Raw genomic sequence first — 19461 nt, forward strand, 5'->3', positions numbered from 1 at the left:
CCACGGGCCCCACGCTTCCCCAGGTTGGGAACCATTTCATATTTGTCTATGTAGCCTCTTGGGCACTTGGCATCGTGGACATTAAATAAATATTTTCCACATGCCTACCCTGTGCCAGGTACTGTCCTAGCAGAGCAACGAGACGGACAAGGTGGCAGCTCTCACAGAGTTTATGTTCTACTTTACAACAGACAATACGCTGGTCAACAAATCAAATAATTTCATGCTGTGGAACTATTTTACCATGAAGAAAATTAAGTGATGGGAAGATGTAGTTTAGACTGAGTGGTGATGGACATACTCTCTGGGGACATGGCATTTATGTTGACTGCTGACAAGGATAAAAAAGAACCAGCTGTGTGAAGATGGGGGTTGTATTAGTTCCCTAGGGCTGCCATAAGGAAATACCACAGACTGGGTGGCTTAAACAACAGAAATTTATTTTCTCACAGTTCTGGAGGCTCGAAGTCCACGATCAAGGTGTTGGCAGGTTTGGTTTCTTCTGAGGCGTCTCCTTGGCTTGCAGATGGCCACCTTCTCACCGTGTCCTCATATGAATGTCTCTCAGTCCGTGTGTGTCCCTGTTCTAATCTCCTCTTATAAGGATACCGGTCCTATTGGATTAGGGGCCACCCACATGACCTTATTTTACCCTAATTTCCTCTTCAAAGACCCTATCTCCAAATCCAGTCACATTCCAAGGTACTGGAGGTTAGGACTTCAACATAAGCATTTTGGGAAGACACAATTCAGCCTGTAACAGGGGTGAAGTGCATTTCTAGGCGTAGCAAGTGAAAAGGCTCTGAGTGAGTTTAAGGAGAAAGGAAGGCAGTGGGGCAGACCAGAGTGAGCAAGCAAAGACAGCTTGGAGATGGAGCTGGATAGGTGAACAGGAGCCAGCTCGTGTAGGCACCTGTAGGTCTGTCGACCGAAGAAAAAAAAAAAGCACAACCTAAAAGTTGAGAATTATGTTTTATTCAGCAGCCTTACTGAGGACTTAAGCCTCAGGATTCAGCCTCTCAGATAGTCCAGAGGAACTGCTCCGAAAAGGTGAGGGAGGGGCCAGGATATGCAGGAGTTCAAACAAACAAACAAAAAACAGGTAGTCGAACATCAAAAGATTACTGCTCATTAAAGAAAACCAGACATCTTAATGAATTTAGCACTTTTCTGTGTATGGGAAGATGCAAGAGTCTGGGCTCACTGAAATCATTCCTTTGATAGGCACCTTAACTATCTAGGGCCAGTATCCTGTTTACTTCCATCCTGAATCCCCTCAGGGTACACAATTGGGGGTAGTGGCTGCTGGCTTGATGGCTGCAACATCCTTTGTTTACTGATATGGCAGGCGACATTTTTTGTCTGCATATTCTAAGTGAGAGGAAAACCCACTGGAGGCTTTTAAGAGGAAAACCCACTGGAGGCTTTTAAGTGCCCGTAGTGCAAGGACCCAGTTTTCTTTTCCTTTCTTTCTTTCGGCTCAGAATAAAATACTGCATTTTATTTGAATAGTCAGTTTCCTATCTTTTATGTAACTTTCCCCTGCCCCATTGCCCCACCCTGCAAACTTACAAATAGAGCCACTTGGTTAGGGAAATAATAAAGATACAGACTTTGGAATTAGAAAGATCTGGGTTTGAATTATACTTCTGCCACTTTGTGATATCAAGCAAGTTAATTAACAGTCTGTGACATTCAGCTCTTTCAAATGTAGAATTGAAATATCAATACTCACCTTACATTATGATAATTTCAATTATGCCTCCTAAAGTAATTGCCATAAAGTAAGCACACAATCAATATACATTGAATAATTTTCTTACTGAAAGCTATATAGATTATTTTAAAACATCAATTGTATTTTATTTCTTTTTTCTCTTAACCATTTTTTCTTTTAAATTTTATTTATTTATTTATTTATTTATTTTTATGGCTGTGTTGGGTCTTCGTTCCTGTGCGAGGGCTTTCTCTAGTTGCGGCAAGTGGGGGCCACTCTTCATCGCGGTGCGCGGGCCTCTCATTATCGCGGCCTCTCTTGTTGCGGAGCACAGGCTCCAGACGCGCAGGCTCAGTAATTGTGGCTCACGGGCCTAGTTGCTCCGCGACATGTGGGATCCTCCCAGACCAGGGCTCGAACCCGTGTCCCCTGCATTGGCAGGCAGATTCTCAACCACTGCACCACCAGGGAAGCCCCTTAACCATTTTTTTGTTTGTTTGTTTTTTTTGTTTTTTAACCATTTTTTAATTGAAGTATAGTTAATGTACAATGTTGTGTTCGTTTCAGGTGTACAGCAAAGTGATTCAGTTACATATATATATATAATTTATTTATTTATGTATTCTTTTTCAGATTCTTTTCCATTATAAGTTATTACAAGATATTGAATATAGTTCCCTGTGCTATACGGTAGGTCCTTGTTGTTTATCTATTTTATATATAGCAGTGTGTATCTGTTAAGGGACCCAGTTTTCAATTTCAAAAGATCACTCTGGTAATGTGTGGAGGCTGGGTGGAAGGAGGGCAAGAAAGGAAACAGGAAATGCCTTAGGGGGCTGCTGCAGTTGGTGGCTTGGACTGAGCGCTCTCAGAGGAATGATGAGTAGGCTGGGGTGCGGGGGAGAGTAGGTGAATGGGGAGGATGAAGAAGGTCCATGGTACCTTTCATTAAAATGTAGTTTTCAACCAAGGTTCATCATCATGGTGAGTAGAAGGTGCTAATTTAAGAACACTTTCCATGAATAGAGCAAAGTCATTCCAATGAGTCTTGGATAATTTGATTGGTGCCATTCATTGAGCCTTGACCGTGTGATAGATACTTGCTTTACGTGTAGTTTCATCTCGTCTTCATGACAACCCCTTGAGGGAATTACCACCATCATTGTAGAGATGAGGAAACACAAGCTCTAGTGAAACCACGGGTGAGCGTCAGAGCTGGAAATGCACCCTCGAACCCCCAGTACCCTGTTTTTCCCCCTGCTCTGGGCCCTTCCAAGATGCTTTGCTCACTGCTCACTGTGGGGCTCGGAGGAGGGCTGCTGGCTCCATTACCTTCTCTGAGGCGCTGAGCCCATCTCAGATCTGCCAGCAGAGGGAGCCTCACAGACCTGCAGCGCAGGCCTTTAATGAGATAGAGCTGCTAAAAAGGAGCATTTAGCGGCATGTTTTATTCATTTGTTTTCTGTGAAATATTAATCATGAGCTCCTGCTAACACAAAGTTTGGGAAGCAGTGAGTAACTTTGACTTAAGGCAATCTTCAAAGTACTGAACCTGGGACTTCCCTGGCAGTCCAGTATTTAAGACTGTGCTTCCACTGCAGGGGGCGCAGGTTCAGTCCCTGGTCGGGGAACTATCCTGCACCAAAAAAAAAAAAAAAAAAGTACTGAACCCTCCCCTCATCCCCACCCTCCGAGTTCTGTTTTCCTAGCTGAGCTCTATCTCATGATCCTCTCTTCTGAAAAGGAAAACAAAATATTCAAAGGGAAAGAAAGGGAGGGAGAAGCCGAGGGCGGGAAGGGTGGCAGCTGGCAATGCTGGGAGAGCAGCAGTCCAGGAGGAGGTGGGGTATGGGACATTGCAAGGTCAAGCTGAAGACCTCCTCTTCCAGCGTGGACCACTGAGAGGGGGACGTGGACCTGAGCTTAGGCCACCCTCCACCCCCCAAGTGGTTTTCTGCTTGCTGGGAGGAATGTCAGCAATGGACACCTGACAGAGGTGGTCTTTATTTTTACTCAGCCCACAGCACACACTGCCACCTTCTCTTCGGGGGCCCCCAGGGCTAGGAACAGGTCTAATAAACAGTCAACAAGAAGAAGGGAGTGGCCAGTATGTGGGGTGGGTATCCATTGATTTTCAGAGCTGGTACAGCCTCTGCCCTGGGGCATCCTCATCATAATAGTAGTAGGAAAAGGGTCTTTTCCCCCAAGTAGGAGGAAACATGTTACTATGTTTGACCTGCTGATAAAGGAGGTAACTTGATTGCTGCCCTTAGGGAGTGACCAGTCTGAGAAAGCAGACAGGTCAGGGAGCTCCCAGGCTCATGGTCTCTGTTCTCAGGGAGCCCCTAATTTGTCCTTGGGCAAATTCCAGCCCAATGTAGTTTACACAACCACCATTTCCGATAAAGAACAGGAAATGATGAACACATGCATGAAAATGACTTAGGTACTTTGTCACATTTGAAGAAGTTTTAGGTAATATATAGGCTACTTGTTTTAAGTAGCCATTAGACACAGACTTTAAAAACCATTCTGTTTTTTAGATCTAAATACATATGAGAATTTGGTGTAAAAGTGGCATTGCAGATTAGTGGGGAAAAATGAATTATTCGATAAAACATGTTGGGATTACTAGATTATCCCATTTGCAACAAACAAACAAAACTTGGGCTTCCAATTTCACTCCTTAGATAAAATAAATTCTAGATAGATTTAAATACAAAAACGTAAGCCAAGTCAAGAGAGTGAGAAGACAAACCACAGTTCGGGAGAAAATATTTGCAAAACACATATCTTCTAAAGGACTGTTATCCAAAATATACAAAAAACTCTTAAAACTCAAAAATAAGAAAATGAACAATCCAATTAAAACATGGGCAAGAGATCTGAATAGACACTTCACCGAAGAAGATATACAGATAGCAAATAAGCATGTTCAACAACATATGTCATCAGGGAAATGCAAATTAAACAATGAGATACCACTACACACCTATTAGAATGGTCAAAATCCAAAACACTGGCAATACCAAATGTTGATGAGGACGTGGATCAACAGGAACTCTCATTCATTCCTGATGAAAATCCAAAACGGTACAGCTGAAATAGGAGGGAAGGGGACAGTGTACAACCTTTGAAAGAATGACTAGCCCGAGAACATGACATAAACTGATTAGAACCAAATGGGTCCAAGATGGCAGACAAGTCGACTTCCACTAGAACTTGAGCCTCAGTATACGCTCACTGTAACACATCAGCAAGCTAAATGACACACCCACAGGTGCCATGACAGTTCCAAGACTGACCATAAGGATCAAAAAGTGGGCGGTGGCCCAATTCCTGGAAATCTCCACCCCTTCCTGAAATAGCTGGAATACTCCTTCCACTCATTAGCCTATGAAATTACCCACCCGTATAAAAACTGACAACCCCATACCCTGGTGCCTTTCTCACCTTCTGAGATGGCCCACACTCTGTGGAGTGTGTTTCTCTCTAAATAAATCCACTTCCTACCTATCACTTTGTCTCTCACTGAATTCCTTGTGGTCAGACATCAAGAACCTGAGCTTTGGGACTTTACTGGTGGTGCAGTGGTTAAGAATCTGCCTGCCAAGGCAGGGGACATCCCTGGTCCGGGAAGATCCCACATGCCGAGGAGCAACTAAGCTTGTGTGCCACAACTACTGAGCCTGCGCTCTAGAGCCTACGAGCCACAACTACTGAGCCCACGTGCCACAACTACTGAAGCCTGTGCGCCTAGAGCCCATGCTCTGCAACAAGAGAAGCCACTGCAATGAAAAGCCCGCGCACTGCAACAAAGTAGTCCCTGCTCGCTGCAACTAGAGAAAGCCCACGCTCAGCAACGAAGACCAAAAGCAGCCAAAAATAAATAAATAAAATAAATAAATTTATTAAAAAAAAAAAAAAAGAACCTGAGCTTCATTAAGTCCTGAAACCAGGTGTGTGATCTCATTTGGAAGACTGTGGGTTTTGTCCATGTTCGACTCCTGGCCACATGGGTTCAAGTCCCAATCAGGGTTTTGGACAGGTTTGAGTCCTGACACGTGGGTTCAAGTCCCAGTCTGAGGTGGACGGTTTCACAGCCACTTTGGCTTCCACTTTGGAAGACAGTTTGGCAGTTTCTTACAAAACTAAACATATTCTTTCCCTACAATCCAGCAATTGTGTTCCTTGGTATTTACCCATAAGAGCTGAGAAGTTATGTCCCCACAGAAAAATCGGCACACAGATGTTTATAGCAGCTTTACTCATAATTGCCAACATTTGGAAGCAACCAAGAAGTTCTTTGTAGGTGAATGGATAAATAGACTGTGGTACATCCATACAATGGAATATTATTCAGCACTAAAAAGAAATGAGCCATCAAGCCATGAAAAGACATGGAGGAAGAACCTTAAATGCATATTCCTAAGGGAAAAAAGCCAATCTAGAAAGAGTACGTACTGTATGATTCCAACTACATGACATTCTGGAATAGGCACAACTATGGAGACAGTAAAAAGATCAGGGGTTGCCAGGGGCTGAAGGAGGGAGAGATGAATAGGCAAAGCACAAAGGATTTTTAGGGCAGTGGAACTATTCTCTATGATACTATAATGGTGCATACAGGTCATTTGTCAAAATTACACATTTGCCAAAACCCATAGAATGTACAACCTATGGTAAAACCTAAGGTAAACTATGGACTGTGAGTGACAAAGATGTGTCAGTGTATGTTCATCAGTGATAACAAATGTATCACTCTGGTTGGGGATATTGACAGTGGGCAAGTTGTACGCGTGTGGAGTCAGGGAGTGTATGGAAATTCTCTACTTTCCACTCAATTTTGCTGTGAACCTAAAACTGCTCTACAAAATAAAGGATATTAAAAAAAATTAAACCATCAGAAACAAAACAAAAAAGCGGAGCCAAGCAGTATTATTCATAATAACCCAAAACTGGAAAAGATGCAGCAGATGAAAGGATAAACGAATTATGGTTTATCCATATAATGAAACACTACTCAACAATACAAAAGAAAGAAAATATGCACAATAACATGGGTAACTCTCACAGATTTTAGTGAAAGAAGCCAGATACAATTCCAATATGACATTCTAGAATAGGCAAGACTAATCTAGAGGGAGAGAAAGCAGACATGTGATTGCCTGGGGTGGGGCTGGAGGTGGGGATTGACTGTAAAGGGGATGGAGACACAATGGAGGGAATTCAGTGGCTGGAACTCAATCAGTGAGGTGATGGAAATGCTCTTAACTGTACTGCTGATTACTTGGCTGTATATATTTGTCAGAACTCATTGAACTGCATACTTGAAATGGGTGCACTTACTGTTCGTAAATTATACCTCGATAAAAGTGATTTGAAAATGAAACCATAAAAATGTTAGAAGAAAATATGAGAGACTGCCAGAAAGTGAAAGACAAATACCATACGATTTCAGTTATATGTGGAATCTAAAATATGGCACGAATGAACCTATCGATGGCACAAATGAACAGACTCACAGACATAGAGAACAGATGAAAAGGGGGAGGGGGGAAGGAGAGGGATGGACTGGGAGTTTGGGGTCGGTAGATGCAAACTATTACATTTAGATGGATAAACAACAATGTCCTGCTGTATAGCACAGGGAACTGTATCCAATCTCCTTGGATAAACCATAATGGAAAAGAATATAAAAAAAAGAATGTATATATGTGTATAACTGAGTCACTTTGCTGTACGGCAGAAATTAGCACAGTGTTGTAAATCAACTCTACTTCAATTTAAAAAATTTTAAAAAAGAAAAGAAAATATGAGAGGCTTCAAAAAGTATATAATTTTGTCTTGTCTAAATAGGGCATAAAACCTAGATGGCATAAAAGAAAAGACAGACAGATTTGATTATAGAGATGAAAATTTTCTGTAGAGCAAAAAAATACCATGTACAAAAGAAAACAAGTGACAAATTGGGGGAAATATTTACAACTTGGTTTCTCTTGTTCTTAAAGAACTTGAACTGAAACAGTGTAAATATCAGCCTGTGTCGTCTCAGAACTGATATGAGGGCATGTGTATGTTTTGAGGACCGTGGGTGGTGATCGGAGTTGTGCTGGGTTAAGCGTGGAGGACTTGGCTTGCTAGAGGAAATGATTTTTATACGTATATGGATTTTTATTTTTATTGGACTAGAGTTGATTTACAATGTTGTGTTAGTTTCAGGTGTACAGCAAAGGGAATCAGTTATACATATACCTATATACACTCTTTTTTTTGATTCTTTTCCCATATAGGCCATTACAGAGTATTGAGTAGAGTTCCCCGTGGGAAATGATTGATATTAACAGGACTTATCCCATCCCCACCTGAAACTGAGAGATACAACCATAAACTCACCATCCAACTTTGGTCTCAGACTACTAGTGGGCCGCTGATGTTGCCATTGCTGCTGCTGGTGATAATGACCTCTTGTGCTTGAGTTTAGTGTATTTGTGCACATCAAGGTTGGATAAGGGGGCACTGGGATCTAGGAAGATTTTTATTCCCAGGATAGCCTCATTCCCTACCCCTGTGTCTTTTTTTTTTTTTTTAATTAATTAATTTATTTATTTATTTTTGGGTGTGTTGGGTCTTCGTTTCTGTGCGAGGGCTTTCTCTAGTTGCGGCGAGCAGGGGCCACTCTTCATCGCGGTGAGCGGGCCTCTCACTGTCGCGGCCTCTCTTGTTGCGGAGCACAGGCTCCAGACGCGCAGGCTCAGTAGTTGTGGCTCACGGGCCTAGTGGCTCCGCGGCATGTGGGATCTTCCCAGACCAGAGCTCGAACCCGTGTCCCCTGCATTGGCAGGCAGATTCTCAACCACTGCGCCACCAGGGAAGCCCACCTACCCCTGTGTCTTGATCACGATGTAGGAAATATCCCTTTCTTATGAGCTTGAACTGTTTTCCCAAATGAAATCTTAAAAAGGAAACAAATGGAAAACTTCTCCTGGGCACTGCTCCCCTCCTCCACTGCCTTGTGTCTAAGCATTGTCTAGGAACCTGGTTTCTGATTAACCAAAGTCTAGTTCCAGATTAGACTGGCTGACCCTGCTGATCTCACACTTGGCCCCAGGCTCCTTTTCCCTGTGGCAGCTCTGTCTGAATCCTAAATAAAGACAACCTGGCTTCTAGGCCAAGGTCAACTGGTTGGCATAAAGTCCAGGCCTGGTTAGATGCTGTGTCGTGCCCAGAGCTGGCTTCCTGGTCTCAGGCCTTGGGCCCCAAGTCACCCCCCCTCAGCCCACTCTGAATGGTATTTCCACTCTAAGCCATGCTGCCGGGTTGCCTTGATCCCAGCACTGGCCCCTGGCTTCTTGAAGAGGAAGTCCCTTTCTTGTGTGTCCCTTAGATCCCCTCCTTGCTCTTCAAGCCACTCCCCATTTGCTTTGAAGTTGCTTGTTTTTCTTCTTCAGGAGCTTTCTATGGATCTGGGCTCCCAGAAATCCTTCTAAACCTTCCTGGGTACCTGCTATGTGCCAAGTACTTAGCTGGATGCCGGGATCAGCCCTGCCCTCAAGTTACTAAACCTCACAGTTAGTGGAGGTGGTCAGACAAGTAAACAGGCCGTAACAAATCATGGCTGTGATAAAGGGAAGCACGGGGTGGGGAGGAACAGTGGGAACCTAGAAGACAGAGAGAGTCACCCAGCTAGGGAGATCAGAGGAGATTCCTGCAGGAGGTGATGCTTGAGCCCAGATCTGAAAGGCAGACAGGGAGACATGTCAGGAACATGCCCCAGGCAGAAAGAATAGCCTTTCTGCTATTCTGCTGTTTCACGCTTCTGTAGAAGCATGAAACAGGAGAGTGAGCTTTGGAACATGGAGGGTGATGCTGAAAACTCAGCCTCTGTGCACCGGAGCTGAATCGAATCGTGGAGACAGAGTTTTGGGTGAAGCAGAAAAGAATAGCTTTATTGTTTTGCCAGGCGAAGGGGGACACAGCAGGCTCCTGCCCTTGAAAACTGTGTGTCCACACCCAGCAGGATTTGGTGAGGAGTTTTATACCAATAGTTCAAGGGTGGGGTTGCTGATAAGATTAGGGTGTGTGCAGGGTCTGCACTCCTTTAATCTGGTCTCAGGTAATCTTTTTTCTTTTTTTTTTTCTTTTTTGACCATGCCACATGGCTTGCGGGATCCCAGTTCCCCAACCAGGGACTGAACCCAGGCCCTTGGCAGTGAGTCCTAACCACTGAACCACCAGGGAATTCCCCTCGGGGAATCTTTTGATGAGCTTCTCTGGTTACTTTAATCTGGCCAAAGGTGGTCTTCTCTGGAATGAAGAATGCTGACATCTTCCACTTGGGAGTTTTAATTCTATAAAGAGCTTAAAGATACTGTTACGTGTATCCCGTGAGGCAGAACCAGGACCCTGCTCCAAGGCTGCACTATTATTTCTTGGCTATTCTTCCCTTGTCTCTGCATCCCCTCCCTTCCCTGATTAGCAACTGTTTGAATCTGCCCTTTGGGACTCAGGGAAGGTCCTGGAGGCTGGAGGCTGTTCCCTACAAACAAGGAACGGGGGACACAGAAGGGCTTCCGTGCCCAGGAGCCCCACAGGGTCCTGCTCGGTTTCAGAGGAAGGAGCTCATTTTCCTCTGTTGGGCTATATCTGTCAGGAGCTTCTCTTCCTTTTGTAAGGCCCATCTTACCCTGGATTAGCTATCTAAGATCTAACATAAAATTTAGCAACTTAAAACAGCAAATGTTTATTATCGCATACAGTTTCTGCGGTCAGGAATTGGTAGCAGTTTAGCTGGGTGGTTCTGACTCAGGATCTCTCACGCAGTCCCAGTGATGCTGTCTCCCAGGCCAGAGTCATCTCAAGGTTTGATTCAGGTTGGAGAATCTGCTTCCAAGCTCACTCACAAGGCTGTTGTCAAGCTTTGGTTTCTCACCATGTGGTCTCTCCATAGGGATGCTTATAACAAGGTATAACACGGTAGTGGACTTCAGTGAGAGAGTGGTAGAGAAAGAAGCCACAGTCTTTTGCAATCTAATCTCAGAAGTCACATCCCATCACTTTTTTTTTTTTAAATGAATATATCTCCCCATTTGTATTTGCCTTTGAAATGGAAGTCTCTTATTCTTTAGGACATTTTTTTTTTAAATTTATTTTTGGCTGCGTTGGATCTTCATTGCTGCACATGGGCTTTCTCTAGTTGCGGCGAGCGGGGGTTACTCTTTGTTGTGGTGCACAGGCTTCTCATTGCGGTGGCTTCTCTTGTTGCAGAGCCCACGCTCTAGGCGCACGGGCTTCAGTAGTTGTGGCATGTGGGCTTCAGTAGTTGTGGCATGCGGGCTTCAGTAGTTGTGGTTTGTGGGCTTCAGTAGTTGTGGCTTGCAGGCTTCAGTAGTTGTGGCTCGTAGGCTTCAGTAGTTATGGCTCGTGGGCTCTAGAGCGCAGGCTCAGTAGTTGTGGCGCACGGGCTCAGTTGCTCCGTGGCATGTGGGATCTTCCCAGACCAGGGCTCGAACCCATGTCCCCTGCATTGGCAGGCAGATTCTTAACCACTGCGCCACCAGGGAAGCCCCATCCCATCACTTTTATCACACTCTTCTGATCACACAGAACAACCTGGGTGCAATATGGGAGGGGACTACACAGGATTGTGAATCCAGGAGATGGGATCAATGGGGCCATCTTGGAGGCTGGGTACCACATATCCTATGGCTAAACTGGATTGCATCACCTGTGATCTTAAGCATAGTAACATGTAAACGTAGTTTCCCAGCCATCCATGTGGCTTCATTGGGGCCCCTCATCTTTACTTGGAATCTCTTAGAAAGTTAGACATTTCCTTGCCTCTTCCTGCTTGGGGGGTGAGGGCTTTCCTTTTGACCTCCCATCTTTTGTTTCTAGTTTGTGGAAGTCGCTGCTTCTCACTCCACTCCTTGGGGGATTAATCAATAGGACACACTCTGAGCCAGATGAATAACCAGATCTTCTCTGACTCAACTAACAAACCATGTCTACCTTTTGAGAGTCTAGGTACAGCCAGGGGGTAGCTTTTCTTGAATCATGTTACTTTGGTTTTACAATTCCAAAATATTAAAAGGAACGTTCTTCAAGAGAAGAGGAAGGATGCTGTTGCCTACAGCTTGGAGAGGTGGTATATGTGGTGTGGTGGAAAGAACAGAGGCTTAGGTTGCAGACAAACCTGATTCTGTCATTGGCCAAAGTCCTTAACCTCTCTGGGCCTGTTTTCTCATCTGTGAAGTGGGTTGCTCTGAAGATCAAATGAGATAATTCATGCATAGCATTTGCTGGCAGTAGCTTGTAAAAATTGGTATTTTATTTATTTACTTTATTTTCTCTATTAATGATACTGGTTTTAGTTTTATCACTACCATCTTATCTCAAGATCCAACTCAATTTTTACGGCTACTTCAAATCTACCACAGTAATCAAATCAACATTGCCATCTCCGTGTTCTAAACTCAAATAGCATCTGAGTCAGCACTTCATAATTTAATGCTTAATTACCTATCATCTTACATTACTTTCTATTTATTTTGTGTCAGTCCTGTCTTCATAGTTAGATTCTGTCTTTTCCTAATTGCTTGACATTTGTTCAAGATACTGGGTGTTCTTGGGAAGTTGGCTACAAAGTGAATTCCCTGCTTTGAGCTCAGAAGACTTTCAGGTGGGGAAGAAAAGGGAAGGAGGAAGGAGCGAAGTAGCTAAGTACAGATATTATCAGGAATCTCTGCATGTAAAGTGTTGTATTTTATTTCACCTGCTATGATTTTGTTGGGTTTCCAAATTAACTGCTAAAACCCTCAGTACAGCTAGCAACCAGCAGGGAAGCTATCAAACCAGATTGGATTCATTTCTTTAAGACAGTGTGAATTGATCTGACTTCTGCAGAGGAAAACAGGCTCTCACCCTTTAAAACTCTGCTTAAAATAAACCCATCTAATATTAATCTGAAAATATCATGTAAACAGTTCTCCCTGTGACACAGAAGTGCTACTATTTAAAAAAAAAAAACCCCAAACCTACGTTTCTTTGCCACAGCTAGCAACATATTTATCAATGTGGAGGCTGTTTTGCCATAAGGGAAGAATGGTTCCATTAAGGCATCAGCTTTATGGAATCTAGTGGCTGGCTTCAAGTGCTATTTTAGGGCCTTCGTGACATGTATAAATGTCTGTGTTGACAGCTCTAGCTTCCTGTTACCAAATGTGAATCAAATTAGTCCTCATTTAAAGAAGGAACTTATTATACAGAGAAAGTCGAATTACAGGGTTTGTTCATTAGTGCACACATTCCTTTTATAGAACCTGCTGTTGCAAATGGGAAGAATCTCCAGCACACTGTACATTGTTGGAAGTTTCCGCAGAAGAATAATATTGCAGCACTGCTCTGGTAATGACCTAAGCTGCAGGTCATTCTGTGGGTATCTGATGAAGCCAGGGAAGGGACTGTTCCCCAGAAAAATTCATAGTCATAAATAAAAAAATTTGCAAGGGTTCCATTGATTGCTTCTAAGAGTCAATGGATCCTAGGTTAAGAAACTCTGGGTCAAGTTGACCAGGGAGTTTGGGGTTTTAGGAGGAGGCTGGGAAGTCAGCGATGGCCCGGAGAGTATGGCCGTGTCTCACTGGCTCCCTAGAAGCCAGCATGGAGTGCTCAGGGTGTTTGAACGAGTGAATGAATGAATGAATGGATGGATGGCTGGAAACATGGTGAGTGCTGATGTCTATTTAAGATCACGACAGAGTCAGGTCAGTGACTTTAGGGAAGAATAGCAGTGTCGGTGATGACCTCATATATAATCTCTTTTGTCCTTTCTCATGTTTGCTTGGGATTGCAGGTCGGTAAACAGTCAGAGGGGTCATGTTTGCATCTGATCTCTGACCCTGTTTGGAGAGGAGAGAATCCAGACTCAGCCAGAAGGCACACACACTGTCCCTTTGTGGGTCCTGGTTCTCCTCTAGGAACCCCCGTGTCCTAAGGAGCTCAGTTTCCCAAGAGGGCCCACCTTGCAAGTCTCCCCTTTCCGTATAGCACTTGGGGCCTGTCTGCACCTTCCTTTTCTTCCTGGCAAGATGCCCACGTCCTTGGTGCCGTGATCTCAGAAGGCAACCGGGTAAATGAATTCACACCAGCCCATGTGTAACACCTCAGCTCTGTTGCTCAAAGGGGATTACTCTGTAGGGGTGCTAATTTGATTACCGAGACAGGCCAGTGGGAGAGGCATTTGTGAGTGCAGTAGCCCTACCCAGGGTGCTGACAGCCTTCTCTGGCAATGAGCATCCCTTGAGACCTTGGAGCAGAGGTCCGGGTTTGGGTCCTGGCTCCTCCAGTCACCAGCTGTGGGATCTCAGCCAAGTCATGTTAATTTCCTTGAGCTTTAATTCCCGCTTCTCTGAAGTGAGGAAATAACTCTTCCAGGCTCACAGGGTGGATGGGAAGAATAGACGAGTGTGTAAATATAAAAGAACCCATTGCGCATAGGGCAAATATTTTAATGAATATCATGCATGGACTAGCCTTGTTGGGGGGGGCGGGTAAAGTTTAGGGTGTTGTAGAAATGAGTCCAAATAATCCCATTGAAATTCTGGTATCTAGGGGTCAGGTTTGGAGATAAATTTCAGAAGTGATTGAATTCTGTGGGGCACCCCTATCCCCGCTGCCCCCAGTGGGTCCCAGCCAACACTGGAGGCCCCTCCGAGAACCTCTTCAGGCCTCCTTGATGAGTCCTCCAGGCCTGGGCGCCACACAAGCAAGAGTCCCCGTGGGAACAAAGGGTAAGAAGTAGAACGTGACTTGAGCTTTGCTCCCTTTCCTGTCTGGGAAGTTGCTGTGGAAAGCAGAGGCTCTATGTGTCTTAGATATTTGTGAAGGAGATTTGTGAATAAACAACTTGTGTCAATGTCAGGCCACATTAGGTCAGCCCTTTCAGATGTCCAGCACAGAGCCTTGTCGCTGAGAGGCCGCCCAAGAAGGGGCAGTGTGAGGGGGGCTATTGCTGACTCACCTGCCAGATTAGGAATGCATCTCATGCATTCCTGATAGCTCTCTTAAGCACTTGTCCTAGAGGTGCATTTTCTGAGATCAGAAGCACAGGGGGAGAAGCAAGGTGGAGTTCAGTATCAGACAGAGTGGGATGTTGAGGTGGAAATGCTCTGCGGGCAGCTCTTGATGCCGCTGGGGGAGAGAGAGATCTGGAAGCCACCAGTCAGGAGGTGGCAGGTGAAGCTGTGGGAGCCGATAAGCTCTTTGGGCAGGTGTGCTGAGTGACAGGAGGGGTGCCTACATCTAGTGGGCTGGTGGGAGCCTTTGGCCTGGGTACAGAATTAAGGGGAGCACTGTCTGTAGATAATTTAAAAACAGTAATAAAAACTGATTAATAGTCAGCTTTTTATTATCATGAGTGCAAGTGATTCTAAACAACATCAATGATAAAATTCGTCTTTCTGCTGGGGCAGATGGCTCCCACACCCCATCCTTGGTATGTCACCACCTGTGTCCCCTTGCATTTGTTCATTCCTTGATTGGAGAATGACTTCCCAAATGGCACACCACTCTCCAGGTATGCTCTGACCAAGAACTCGGCTGGTATTTGCCTGAGATGCTTGAACAGAATTACAACATGGTGATATCTGGAAAAAGGAAGACAAGAGCTTCTAGAGATGAAAGAGATTCCTGCATCTGGAATTTGTTGGAATCCAACAAATTTCCTATGTGCTTAGTTTGATATGGGTTTTTGTCACCTGCAATAGAAGGAATTCCAGTTATATAAATATCATATTAGTAACTATAGGCACATGAAACTCCAAAAGCATTTGGTTGTACACAAGGTGTTCTGATTGTCACCTAGTAACTGAGGTAGAGGCTATGGTTTCTAGGTTTTTCCTGGCTTTGGTGACCTCTGTCATCACCAAGCAAACAAACACAGTTGGCAGGTCACAGAGACACCTTTATGTACACACCAGAACTCAGTAGAAAGCTGCTTGGATGCCATCCAAGGCAATTATTTACAGAAGTTCCCAAAGCATATAATTATAGGGCCACATTGCAGGGCCCTGCACCATGAGGGCAGCTCCTGTGTGTAACCAAGAGTGTTAGACAAGAAAATTCACTGAACTGGCTGAACCTGCATTTAGGATAAAAAAAAAAAAAAAAAAAATCAATCAATAAAATAAAATAAATAAATATTCCACTGCATAAGCTTAAAGCGAGGAGACCTGAATCAAGAGCATTTCACATGAGAAAGCTTTGAATATTTCAAAGAGGCAGAAGAAGCTGTCTTTGGGTTTTGAATTTATGCCACTCCCAACACAAACAAGTAGTTGACACAGTGGCTAAAAAAAAAAAAAAAAAGCTGACGTTATATTCCCAAGCAGGCCCTCTCTCATTAGTAGGAAGATGGGTTCAGCACCTTCAGGCTTATAGGGTCCTTGTAGCTCATGATCTCTTAAAGTGAGAGATCCTTGTTTTGCCTAGCAAGTCCCTAAAATGGCTGTGAATATGCCTGCTTGGATGATGTACCTATCCCTGAACTAATCACTGCCCAAGGGGATAGGAGGGAGAGACTGACTTGTTTGGGTCCCTTGCCCACCCCTGTGGAGTGGGAGGGAACATCCCACGGGTTAGTAAAGGGTAGTTCCACAAAACGGGGAGACAGGGGTGATAGCAGGTAACAACTGTCCACAGGAATCCTGTGAATTTCAAAACCTCATTTTCTTTCCCATTGCTGCTCCCTTCTTTCCGATCACTTTGTTTAAAAACTTATGAGTTGGATAGAGTCTGTCATCAATCAGCTTCCCCTTCTAAACTCCCCTCGGCTGGAAGCCTGCAAACTACATTCTCCAGAATCTCTTTCAGCTTGCTTCTGGTAGGATCTTCCAATAGGAGACATTGGCCAGAGACTGGAAGGTGAGAGAAAGACCCCCCAGTTTCTGGTAGGGCCTCTGGGCACAGTGGGGACCGGAGCTGTGGCCAGCAAGCACAGGCTCGTGGGTATGGCAGCCTCAGAAGTATGCTGTGGGTGACAACAGGGCTCTGGGTGACAACACCATTTTCTCCTTTACGTCTTCAGCTCCAGGGTTAGTATGTAGTGGCCCTGCAGTTGCTCATCCTTTGGTGATTTTCCCTCTTTTGCTCCTTTCAATATCTTGTAACCAATTCCTGGTACAGTATTAACGCCTTTTTGTTTAAAATATGTGGAGTGGTTTCTGTTTTTCTAATTGTACTAATATAATCTTCATTTAATTTTGTTATTAGAAATTCTTATTTTTTTCATTTAAAAAATTTAAAAATTGTGGCAAAATACACAACAGGAAATCTATCATTTTTTTTTTTTTTTAATTTTGGCCTCGCCAAGTGGCTTGCCTGGGATCTAAATTCCCTGACTAGGGATTGAACCCCGGCCTCGGCAGTGAAAGCACCAAATCCTAACCACTGGGCCACCAAGGAACTCCTATATCATTACATTTTTTTAAAGTGTACGGTTTAGTGACATTAAGTACATTGATATTGTTGTGTAGCCATTACCACCATCCATCTCCGCAGCTTTTCCATCATCCCAAACTGAACCTCCCCATTTCCCCCTTCACCCAGCCTCTAGCGCCACCATTTCACTTCCTGTCTCTGTGAGTTTGACTCCTCTAGGTACTTCATATAAGTGGGATCATACAATATTTTGGGACTGTCTTAGCATAATGTCTTCAAGGTCATCTATGTTGTAGCCTATGTCAGAATATCCTTCCTTTTTAAGGCTCAGTAATATTGTGTTATGTGTATATAACCCATTTTGATTATCCATTCATCTGTTGATGGATACTTGGTTGTATATCAGCTTGCTAAGGCTGCGATAACTAAGTACCACAGACTGGGTGGTTTAAACAAGATAAACTTATTCTCTCACAGTTCTGGAGGCTAGAAGTCCAAGATCAAGGTCTCAACAGGGCTGATTTCTTCTGAGGCCTCTCTCCTTGGCTTGTAGATGGCTGTCTTCTTTTTGTATCTTCACATGGTCTTTCCCCTGTGTGTGTATGTTTAATTTCCTTTTTGTATAAGGACACCAGTCATGTTGGATTAGGGCCCACACTAATGACCTCGTTTAACCTTAATTACCTTTTTAAAGGCCCTATCTCCAAATATAATCATATTCTGAGGTCCTGGGGGTTAGGACTTCCATAAATGAGTTTGGGGGGCAGAATTAACCCCATAACAGGTTGCTTCCACCCTTTGGCTATTCTGAATAATGCCGCTATGAACATGTACAGATATTTATTCGAGTCTCTGCTTTCAGTTCTTTTGAGTATATACCCAGAAATGGAATTGCTAGAGCATATCGTAACTCTATGTTTAGTTTTTTGAGGAACTGCCAAATCATTTTTTCCCAGCATCTGTACCATTATACATTCCCACCAGCAATGCACAGGATTCCAACTTTTCTACATCCTTGCCAACACTTGTTATTTTCTGTTATTAGTTTATTTTTTTAATTTTTTTATTTTTTTTAAAGTTCTGCCTTTTTTTTTTTTTTTAACTTATTTATTTATTTATTTTTGGCTGTGTTGGGTCTTCGTTTCTGCGCGAGGGCTCTCTCCAGCTGCGGCAAGCGGGGGCCACTCCTCATCGCGGTGCGCGGGCCTGTCACCGTCACGGCCTTTCTTGTTGCGGAGCACAGGCTCCAGACACGCAGGCTCAGTAGTTGTGGCTCACGGGCCTAGCCGCCCCGCAGCACGTGGGATCCTCCCAGACCAGGGCCCGAACCCGTGTCCCCTGCACCGTCAGGCAGACTCTCAGCCACTGCGCCACCAGGGAAGCCCTTAGTTTATTTTTATAATAGCCATTCTTATGGATGTGAAGTAGTAGCTCATTGTGGTTTTTTTTTTTTTTTTTTAATTAATTAATTAATTAATTTATTTTTGGCTGTGTTGGGTCTCATTTCTGTGCAAGGGCTTTCTCTACTTGCGGCGAGCGGGGGCCACTCTTCATCGCGTTGCGCGGGCCTCTCACTGTCGCGGCCTCTCTTGTTGCGGAGCACAGGCTCCAGACGCGCAGGCTCAGTAATTGTGGCTCACGGGCCTAGTTGCTCCGCGGCATGTGGGATCCTCCCAGGTCAGGGCTCGAACCCGTGTCCCCTGCATTGGCAGGCAGATTCTCAACCACTGCGCCACCAGGGAAGCCCCCCTCATTGTGGTTTTGATTTGCATTTCCCTAACGATTACTGATGTTGAACATCTTTTCATGTGCTTACTGGCCATTTGTAAGTTTTCTTTGGAGAATGTCTGTCAAGTCCTTGGCCCACTTTTAGACATTTTTATTTTTAAAAAAAACCATATACACACTATAGCAATAGTAAATGAATGAAATGGGGAAAATATTCACCAGTAATCCCTAGATGTGAGATGACCACACTGTGGGGCAAACAACTGGTACAATCTTACAGAGTCAGCTATAGCAAGGTGGCACAGCAGGTGGACTCGAGAGCCGCCATTGCCTGGGGTTTGATCTCTGGTTCCTCCACTTACCCACTTACTAGCTATGTGACCTCAGGCAAGTTTCTTAACCTCTTGTGTCTTGGTTTTCCTACTTAAGAAATGGGAGTAATAATACTGCCTACTTCATAGGGTTGTTACAAGGATTAAGTGAGTTAACAATTAGCACAGTGCCAGGTACAAATTCATATAAATTAACTATCAGCATTTATTCTCTGGATCCCAACCTTCTGGGCTGCCTCCACAGCT

General features: G+C 44.2%; 1 long non-coding RNA gene across 1 annotated transcript in view; it reads left to right on the forward strand.

The window, feature by feature from the left end:
* The window catches only part of LOC133093676 (uncharacterized), a 48306-nt gene that overhangs the window by 11937 nt on the left and 16908 nt on the right, over nt 1-19461 (forward strand). Inside the window, exon 2 of the long non-coding RNA XR_009701299.1 lies at nt 2351-2407. This is a non-coding gene — a long non-coding RNA (uncharacterized LOC133093676). The remainder of the gene's footprint in view (nt 1-2350; nt 2408-19461) is intronic.

The sequence above is a fragment of the Eubalaena glacialis genome, chromosome 6 (genome assembly GCF_028564815.1).
Source record: "Eubalaena glacialis isolate mEubGla1 chromosome 6, mEubGla1.1.hap2.+ XY, whole genome shotgun sequence".
Lineage (NCBI taxonomy): Eukaryota > Metazoa > Chordata > Mammalia > Artiodactyla > Balaenidae > Eubalaena > Eubalaena glacialis.